Source organism: Protopterus annectens, chromosome 5.part0, assembly GCF_019279795.1.
Source record: "Protopterus annectens isolate FY-2018-M chromosome 5.part0, PAN1.0, whole genome shotgun sequence".
Lineage (NCBI taxonomy): Eukaryota > Metazoa > Chordata > Ceratodontiformes > Protopteridae > Protopterus > Protopterus annectens.
In genome coordinates this window covers 814,059,289-814,069,963 of record NC_056735.1, presented here as the reverse complement: position 1 = coordinate 814,069,963, position 10,675 = coordinate 814,059,289, and positions in this window count along the sequence as shown.

Below are 10,675 nucleotides of genomic sequence, written 5' to 3'. Positions count from 1 at the left end.
GTATTTGAGATACCATTTGTTCTGCAAAGGAACTGGAGGACAAATAAGGTTGCATATTTCATGATTCAAAAGGCTAGGCACAGATCTCCATGGAGGAGTCTGGAAGAGACTGAGTACAAAGAAATGGTTGTCAGTCTCTCTTGATAACTAAGATTTTGGTGACCACTGATCTTTTTAGTTATGAATCTCTGAGGTCTACAAGTTGTGTGATATTATATTGCATTATATTCAAAAACGGTTCTGGTAAGAAATGAGTAAATGGAGTTAAGACTTCTATGGATTTAGTGGAGATGTCTTTGAAAATTAGATGAGCTAGATAAAAGGCTTTCCAAAGTTCTTTGGAAACACGCTGGAGAAATAAGAAATTGTCAGAAAGAGTTTCTAAAGCTCTTACAACAGTGTCTGATTTGAAAAGTGCATTCCCTGTAGGGTAAGTGAAACTGTTTTGTTTAATAAAATGAACTATGATGCAATTTTTAACTCTTAGTTTGTGACCTTTGTCTATACACCAATTGCTAACATGGTCTAACCTATGTTGTAGCAATTGTGAGTCAATTGAAGATCAAATAACAACACCCAGGTTTTTAAGTCATCTGCAAACATAGTTAACTGCAGACCAATAGTGGTGGCCTGAAGGTCTGTCAAGTAAATATCAAATAAGAGACGTCCCAAAACTGAGCCCTGTGGTACACCACCATTAACTTTATTCCCTCCAGAAATTTCACCCACAGCTCTAACCACATGGGTTCTGCCAGACTACCAGTTAGCTATCCCCTACACCGTTTAAGATTTATATTCTTAGATTTGCAAGTCTATCAATAATGCCTTGCTGGGTATAACATCAAAGGGCTTTTCCATGTACTGTATGGATTGCATAATCATCATACACTGCTTTGTTTACTCTTCAAAGAAATTAATGAGATTAAAGAGGCAGGACCTTCCTTTGATAAAGCCAAATTGATGAGGGTCCAGGGTTAAGATATTTTTATTGTCCACATCAGCGAGAACTGAGAAAATGCACACGTGAGACTAGTGAGACTAATGGGTCTATAGTTACCTGGGTCTGTAATGGCTGCTTCTCAGGCTTATGGAATGTATTCAGCTTTTATGCCTGTAAGGGTGGTATACTTGTATGTTCCTTAAGAGCTGCTGATAGCTGATCTAGTCATCATCAAAAGGTGATGTCTCTAACTAATATCAGCTCCCTATCCTCATATATATATATATATATATATATATATATATATATATATTTCCTAGACTGTTTTACTTTTTCTGTCGTCACTGGAAATTACAGAATGAAGCAAAATATTATGTGGTCTTTGTTAAGCAGATCTACAGTTTGCACTTTTTAGATAGGCTCAGTATATCTGTAATATATTTTTTTTACCTAGCTTGACCTGTACCCTCAATATTTTTGCAGATTATTAGCCTTGGATAAATAAGTCTTGAAAATGTTCTAAAAGGGCTTTTCCTCAATTTCAGCTAATATGTTTTTCATATATGAACTTCTGAAATGTCTTATGCCCATATGTTTATTTATTTATTTATTGACTGGGTTAGCCTAACCTGCAAACAGCCCTTTTTCAGCAGAGAACCGAGGAGAAACACTCCAATAGAAAACAGGAAACAAATGTACATAGCATGGATATATATACAAATGAGCATACTGCATCTAGTTTATGTGATAGCTCCAACAGAGAACAAGAAACAATGGTACATAGCATGGGTATATATACAAATGAGCATACTGCATCTAGTTTATGTGATAGCTCCAACAGAGAACAAGAAACAATGGTACATAGCATGGGTATATATACAAATGAGCAGACTGCATATAGTTTATGTGATAGCTCCAACAGAGAACAAAAAACAATGGTACATAGCGTGGGTATATATACAAATGAGCAGATTGCATCAAGTCTACGTGACAGCTAACACGTCTTTTTCAGTATGACTTTACCTGGTCTGTTGATTGAATGCTCTTGGACCATATGCTTTAGGTGCCTTTTGCAAATGTTCTGTTTCATTTCCAAACCAATAGGCATTCACTTGTAGTTAATCTGGTTTCGAGTGGTCATAATATCTTAGTGATGATGCAAACATCTCTAGCGTCTTTAAAGCTTTAGAAGTCTTGCCTTATTCCAATAACCATTCTCACTCTGTATTGTATACTACAAACATTTTCAAAAGCATTGTAACTATAGTGATGTCTGAAATATTTGGTATAAACATTAATAGATGCAGCACCATTCCTAGAAACCCCATTAAATCTTACATATACACTGGCTTAGGCATTTGTACTATGGCATTCATTTTCTCATCATCTGAAAGGCTACAGGGAGCTCTAGGTACTTTAGACTGTCTGTATACATGTGCTGTTTGGATTACGCTCTACAGCTCACAGGAATTTCAATGTGGAGCTTATCCCAGGGCTTTTGACTTAAGTATGCAGTCACCCGGCAGTGCATCTAACTTAATCTTAAAAGCATTTCATGTTTCTGCACATCATTAAGACATTGATAATCTATTCCTGAAGAGCCAGTTATATGACTAAAGATGTTAGCTCTGAGGATAATGTGAAGTATGTCCAATGTCAACAAAATACACTGATTCCTACTACATTATGCATTATTAGTAAAGACCCCATCTAACAAGCTTTTCTTCATTGTTGATGATTATAAAAGTATTTATTAAGCCAGCATTGAGTACTTAATAGAAAATGCTATAAAGACCAAATGGTCCCAATCTGATGCAGAAATCTAATAGTTTTTTCTCTCTATCTATATCTATATCTATATCTAACTGTCGATTTCTCTATGCATATTCATCTCACAGAGTATGAGCAAAGTGAAACATTTTAGTCATTTCTAGCTCAGAGTAGGATCACATTCTTTGCTCAAAGATATTGCTTTGAAAACAGATCTCATACTTAAATTACAACTGTGAATCTGTGACTAATTGCGTTTATATCACGTTATCAAAAGATGAAAATAGCGAATGCTATTTCATCGGCCCCAAAGCATCTAAACATGAAAATATTGAACATTCAGAACAGCAAATTTTTTCCCATGGAAAAAATGTACTGCTCCGAAACATATACACACAACACAAGCACATCAAACAAACAGCAACCACACACATGCACTTAAATTCCTATATCTAATGCTACACTAAACTAAACATACACTACTATCTACTCACTTACCTTAACCCAAACCCTAACCCTAAGGTCTGTCACTATCTCACTCACCTAACCCGCGCCCTAACCCTAACTCACTTAACCTGCCCATAACCCTAACGTACAAACAATCACACACTTACCTGAACCCAACTCGTAACTTTCCACCACAGCGCTAAGAATAGCGAAGATACAGAAATGGCCAACCAAATTCTTTCCCGAGGAAAGAATTCGCTGTTCTGCAGCTTCGCTATAATTAGCATTCGCTGAATAGTGTTCTATATCAGAACATTTGAAGTTTTAATACTTCAAATGTTCTGATATAGACCTGACTAATTTAATGGCTGATGTTCAAATGAAAATATTTTGCCCACTGGTGTAGCTAGATCTTCTTCATCATCACTTATTATACTGGTATTTAATCAGTAATGGTATTATTATTAATTTCACTGCCAAAATACATTACTCTACACTTCACTGTATTAAAAGTAATATTGCTCTTTGATAGTTACAGAGACAGCAGCTATTTTTAGTAAGCTGCTGTTCATCACAATTATTTACAGCAGATGCACTTTTTATATGGTGAGTGAATTTTGTGCACAAGACATCTTTATTGCCAAATGTTGTACACGCAAAAGAACTGGGCCTGATATGCCACAGCCAATATTATAAGAACTGTACTTACATTTTTGGAACCATACAGAAAACTATATGTTGGTCATCCAATGTAAATTAAAGAAGTTAAATATGCCTGTATTGCTTAGGATAAGAAGTTATCTATGATGTTGTGGCGATGTATGCTGCTAAGTGTTTTGATCATGTGTAAAAATGTAGCATCAACTTGCAAGCCTTGACCAAGAGCTTTAATTTGATTGCTTTAAAACATTGGTATACTTAAAAGTAAAAGAAGGATAATTTGTACATCTCTATCAGAGAAGGTCAAGTTATGCGAGCCGAGAAATCAAGAGAAATTCTGGAAACATTTACTCAAAGGGTTTAGTGATTAAGAATGTTAAAACAGTCTGTATCTGTGTACTATAGACCTATCAGCAAAATAGGCAGGACATAGCAAAAGAATGTCATGAAGCAGAAGTCATAAATGTGGTACCAATATTCTTACAATGTTACCAGTCAGCTCCCTAGGAGGGATAACAAGATAAAAATGTGATTATTTGTGCTAATAATAATGCTATGTGCACTGAATCAGTGTCACACATTGCTTATTGTAACCGACCACCAGCAGTCACATAAGTAATGGTTTAATTATATGCAGCTGGTTCAGTAAATGTCTTATTAAAAATTAACTGAAATAATTGGCATTAAACTGAATATTTGGGTCATTGTTATGTTTTTTTTTTCTTTTAATACATGTGCCAATGTCTTGGAATTGATACTTATATTATTAACAAGAAATAGTTTCGACCATGCATATGTAGGAATTTGCAGGACATGACTAGCAAGAGGTCAGTTCAAGGTACAAACAGTGATTTTATGTGTAAACTGCTAGGCATTGCTAACAGTCATCCCACAAGAAATTCAAAGTATTTAAAGATACCTACAGGATATGTTACTGTGTGTATTTATTAAGTCTATGTAATGCAGCATAACATCAGAATTGCTTTAAATTTTAACAACTGAGTCACTGATTACAGTTTACTACCTTTAGCATACTTAAGAACAGTACAGCTTTATATATATATATATATATATATATATATATATATATATATATATATGTATATATATATATATATATATATATATATATATATATATATATATATATATATATATATATATATATATATATATATATATCTATGTATATGGGCTCATAGGTGTGTACTAGACTAATGGCTCTGGAGCCTTTGCAAGTCTAGCCCACAGAAGTGCCCTGGCATCGTGCCACCTGGTGTTAGTTCCCAGTGTTTCTATCAAGTAGAGCCACTGCAGTGATCCCCGGGGTGAACTTTCGATTTCCCAACCACTCATCCAAGATTTCTCTTGAAGAGGGCCAGTGAGGTGCTCTGCTTGACATGTATGGGAAGTCTATTCCAGAGCATGGGCAGTCTCTGGGTTTTGAAACTGTCCCTCCAGCATGTTCTGTTGATTGTTGTAATGAGGTTGAGGTCTCTGGAGCATGTGGTGCAGAGGGATTTGGATTTCTTTAGCTGTAGAATTTCTAACAGAGCTGGGTCAGACATGGCTTTGTAAGTCAAGCAGAGATCACCTCTTAGTAATCGATATGAGCCAGAGAATAGCGGGAGTTTTTTGAGTCTGTCCATGTATGACATGTGTTTAAGGCCTAGGATCCTCTTTGTGAGGTACTTTTGTGACCCTTCCAGCTGCTGTATGTGTCTAGTGATGTACATATCAAATGGAGCATTATATTCAATGACTAGCTTAATGAGGGAAGACTAGAGAGAGATGATGACCTCTTTCTTCCTGGATGCAAAACCCTTGGTAATCAGATGTGCCACATAGAAGGACTTTTTGACCACAGTGGCAATGTGGTGGTCGAAGGAGAGTTTGCAGTCAACCTGTGTCCCCAGATCTGTTATAATGCCTTCAGTGTTCAGTGGGCTCCCATCGATGTGGTGCCTGTTCACTTTGTAGTTCATGTAGAACACATCCAGGGATATTGTCAGGTCTGATTGAAGCTGTATTCTTGGCCTTGGACAATGCAGCTTTAACCTGTGCTGCAGTAATGCTGGGTTCCTGGTATTCCTCCAGTACTGTGATTGGTCCTTTGGGGGGGGGGTAAAGTTGGCACTAAATCTGTCAGCCAGTATGTTGGCAATATTTGTTGGCTCAGTATAGGAGGTACCATTGTGCAGTAACTCAGAGCAAACCTGGGTATTGCCGTGGAGATTCTTGATATAACTATAGAAGGCTTTGTGGTTGTTTTTGAGTCTGCTGCAATTCTGCCTTCATAGCTGGCTTTAGAGTTTTGACGAGGGATCTTAACTTTTTGCTGAGTCTAATAAGGAAGTTTTTCCAGTCTTGGGACTTCACCTTTTTCTGCAACAGTTTCCTCCTTCTGTTGTAGAGTTTATTAATGGCAGGAGACCACCAGATTGACTTCCTTTTTTTGGAGGAGAGTGTCTTGGTTCTGTTGGGTATGTCTAGTTCCATGCATTTATGTACGTGTTTGTACAGTGCATTGGTGTATGATTTGGCAGTCCTACATCTATTTTCCATTGACATGGGTGCCATGAAGTTAGCCACCTCTGTTTTTAGGAGTCCAAAGTCAGCTTTGGAGAAGTTTTTCACGGTGATTATCTTTGCAGGGGGTGTGGGTGAGATGTGGATTTCCTTGGTGATTAATTTGTGGTCGGATCTAACCAGGGGTGAATTGACTATTGGTGTAGAGCAACAGTCGCCCATGTTAGTAATAGCCAGGTCAAACATGTGGCTTCCTCTGTGAGGGTAAAAATGAGCTGGTCCGGGCAGTGGAACTGATGAATTCCAGGAAGCGTTGAGCCAGTGTAATCGTGCATGAATATTTTTCCCAGTTGATGGAGGGGTAGTTGAAGTCACCTAGTATGAGAGTTTTGGGTTGGACCCTAATAGTTTCCAAGGTGCTTAGCAACGTGAATTGACAGTCTTGAGTCACAGTTGGGAACCTATAGCAGGCTACAACCTGAATCGCCATCTTACCCAATGTTAGTTGTATCTGAAGTATCTCACGTGCGTTATGCTGTGCTACTAGTCTGGAGGTGTGCATATCCTTTATGTTTATGGAGACACCACCACCTTTGGAGCTTTGGTCCGTGTTCTGGTTATGAAAGTTGTGGAATGAGTTATAGCCTGGTAGTGCAGGGGTGCTTTCTGTTGCTTTAAACTAGGTCTCCATTACAGCACAAATGTCGATGTTCTCCATTTTGAGGAGTGCTTCAAGCAAATGCATTTTGAGATTTAGACACCTAGCACTGAGCAGCATGACCCTCAGATTGCATTTATTTATAGCTATTATAGTGGTAATTTGGACTTTGGAACATCATCTAAAATACGCACTATAGGGGTGGCAAGAGGCTTAGCCAGTATCTTGGAAACACAGGGGTGGCAGATGCAAGCCATCTCTGGCAAAGCATTGGGGTCTGTCAATCATGTCATCCCAAGCAGACAGATATTGGCTCCCCTTATATGACACCAGAATCTTAGCCTATTGTTGAAGTCAGTCATTTTCTGCTTGTACTGTGGTATCATTCTGGGCAATGGTAGGATGTTTCTCAGGGCTAGGGTCATGTAGTCCAGAGGGGTGCATCTCAGGTCATTCACACCTACATGGACATTGACAGAGTCATACTTGTACTTGTTGTGGAATGACCTGAGTGTGTGTGTCATGTGTCGGATTCTGGCACCTGATAGACAGCTAACTGTTATCCTCTCCTTATTAAACCTAGTGAGTGGGGCATCAGTGTGCCTCACTATCGAATCACCTATGATTAGTGTATTGGGCAAGCAGTTTTGCCTTAGGGGGTTAGGTTGAGGGGCACACTGTGTAGGTGAGCTATGTGCCTTGTGATTTGTGCTGTTCTGTGGTGGTTGATTGCATTTCTGCCTTGGAGGTCTCTGCTGTTTGGGTAGATTTCTATCGAAAGCCTCCGTGAAGGTGGGTGTGTGGTTTGTGTTTTTACATGAGAGCTGTGATGGTGGGTGTTCTGGAGAGCTATGTGTTGCATGTGGTGTGGTGCAGGTGTTGACCTTCTCCTCTTGACCAGTTATTCCAGTCTTGGCTTGAGATTTCATGGCTTCCAAGTTGGATATATAAGTGCATTTCTCACAGGTCTGAGTGTTGGGAGGTAAGAGAAGAGTGTTGTCTGTGTATATGAGGCAATTGCTACACTGCCTCAGAATGTCCAAGTTCACCGGGTTAATAGGAGAAAGCACAGGGAACTGACCTTTAGACATGCCAGTAGGGATGGTCATTATTAGTAAGTACTGAAGCTGTTTCCTTATTTATTCTTTTTACAGAAAAAAAATGTCACTCAAGTTGTCTGATTCTGTACAGAGCACTGCCAAACACTTGAGGAGAAACTAATACATAGACCCTGAAAATTTAAGAATGAAGTATTTCGGCAGATATTCTGAAGTTAGAAAGAAACCAAGCAGTACTTACTGAAAAATAAAGAATTCGCTTGTCAAGAATGATGAAAAGAGAGGAGTCGCATGAATGGCTACTGCCTGGCTACTACTAATGTTGATCTCAGCACAGCTTCACTCTGTTGGGAAGGTGCCAGAATCCAACACATAAAACACACACTCAGGTCATTCTAGCTACCAAATAGGTGGCAATCCACTGAGCACAGAAGAAGTTATCAGGGACCTGGGACCCAGGGTTGATAGTATCTGTCATTTGACACCCACATGTAGCTAAAGTAGTTAGGAAGACCTTACTCATCACTCATCAGACCAATGATTGAGTACAATGCCCCATTATGTATCTGACCCGACACTTGCAGCAGCTGGAGAGGCCACAAAAGTTCCTCACCAAAAGTGACCTTTGCCTAACATACAAGGCCATGTCAAACCCAGATTTGATGAATAAGATCCATCAGAGCCGGAGACTTAAACCTCGACACGGCTATTAATAGGAAAAGACTTTGACCAATGGATGGCCTCAGTGTCACTGCTCGACAGACCCATACTAAAGGGGGTGGCGTGCTACAAAGCGATGGGCTAGGCAGATAGCCTAGTATGAACCTATGAACCTAATACTCCTTTGCTTCTTCTCTCACCAGAAGCAAAATGTTAGCACCAATCCCAAGACAAGAAGTAGGCCATGGCCTGTTTGGTGATTCACAGTCTTGTCCGAGATGATGCAAGGGACTGCAGGCTTGTAGCCTTTTTCTGGTAGATAACTCGAATAGCAACCAGACCAATCAGATATGTTAAGCACAGACACTCACTCTCCAACCATAAAGAGTTAGGAATCAATGCACTCTGCTTCTGCTGTCAACAGGATCAGAATATAAGCACAGATTCCAAGCTGTCACCTATAAAGCAGTTATTAAGCTTTCTGGTGATCAGCAGTCTCCAGGAAATAATGTAACTGTACTCCTCTCACCATGAGAAAACAGAAGCACTAATCCCAAGATGACTACTGAGAGGTAGAATGTGGGATCTCCAATAACTGGTGGTCTTGCAATAGATGCTTAAAGGGAAGATGAAAAAAAATGGTTTATCCTAAACACTGCAGTGTGCACTAGATGGGTTAGATGTGAAAGGAGGTAACTTAAGTGTTAGCTGTCTAAAAAGTTAAGTTTTAGTGGAAAGTCACTATTTTTAAAACAGCAAGATAGATTGAAAGGGGGTGGTCACTTTTGTATTCTGGTACTATGGAATACAGTAGGATGGCCAATAAATTTAAATAGTTGAAGAGGAGTGATTTCACATAATTATAATGTGCTTACACCAGCCAGTAAAAGAAGAGGGGAAATGAGATATATGGTCAAATTAACATAAGGGGCAGGCAGCTAGAAAGACAGTGGTGTTTAATAACAACAGTGGCCAAGTATGAGGGTGGGAAAATTTCTGTGTAACTCACAAGAGACAGAGCTGTGGTCTCTTTTCAAGTTTTAATATGCAGTTAAAAACAGAATTCAGGTAAAATGCAGTGTAAAAAAACAAATCACAGTATACAAAATCGAAAAAGGCAATAAAGTAATACAAAAGACAACAAATAAAAAAACAAACTAAACTTTCCCTCACAGCAAACTGTAGCACAGTCTGGATGAGCCTTTCCAGTAAAGTAAATGTGTGTGTGTGTGTGTGTGTGTGTGTGTGTGTGTGTGTGTGTGTGTGTGTGTGTGTGTGTGTGTGTGTGTGTGTGTGTGTGTATATATATATATATATATATATATATATATATGTATATATATATATACCTTGTATGTGATGTACTTATGGGAAACTTACAACCATACAACCATTTTGCAAATATTAATTTCTCTCAGACATTTCACAGACTTTTTTTAGCATGTTGTGCTCTGTGTGAACGTGTATCAGCAGTATTTTATAATTAGGTTATACTCAGGTTATAATTTTGCACATAATGGTCCTTCAGTTGACAAAACAACAGCTCATTCTGTTTATTGAGATTATAATTTGAAGACTGGTATTCCAAAATCATGCTCTGTTTCTGCCACATTCTTATACAGAAATGCAATTCTTTCATCATAATAGTTATTAAGGAAGAGATGAAATATATGTTTATAATAAAATTGGATATTGCTGTGTTGTGTTCCATTAACTTATTTGCTTGATTTTGGTAAAACAACTAATTTATATTTAAAGGACAACAATGGGATACTATTATTAAATCCTCATCTTCTCTATCCTTTTTCTCCCTATTTGCTGTTCCTGCTATGAATAGATAATAATACAGTATTTAAAATATTTTAAATTGGCTGTTTCTCTCCACTAGAACAGTACCTTACTGTACTGTGGTTGTTTCACTTTCAAAAAAAACTTTTATCCCACCCTGGAAAA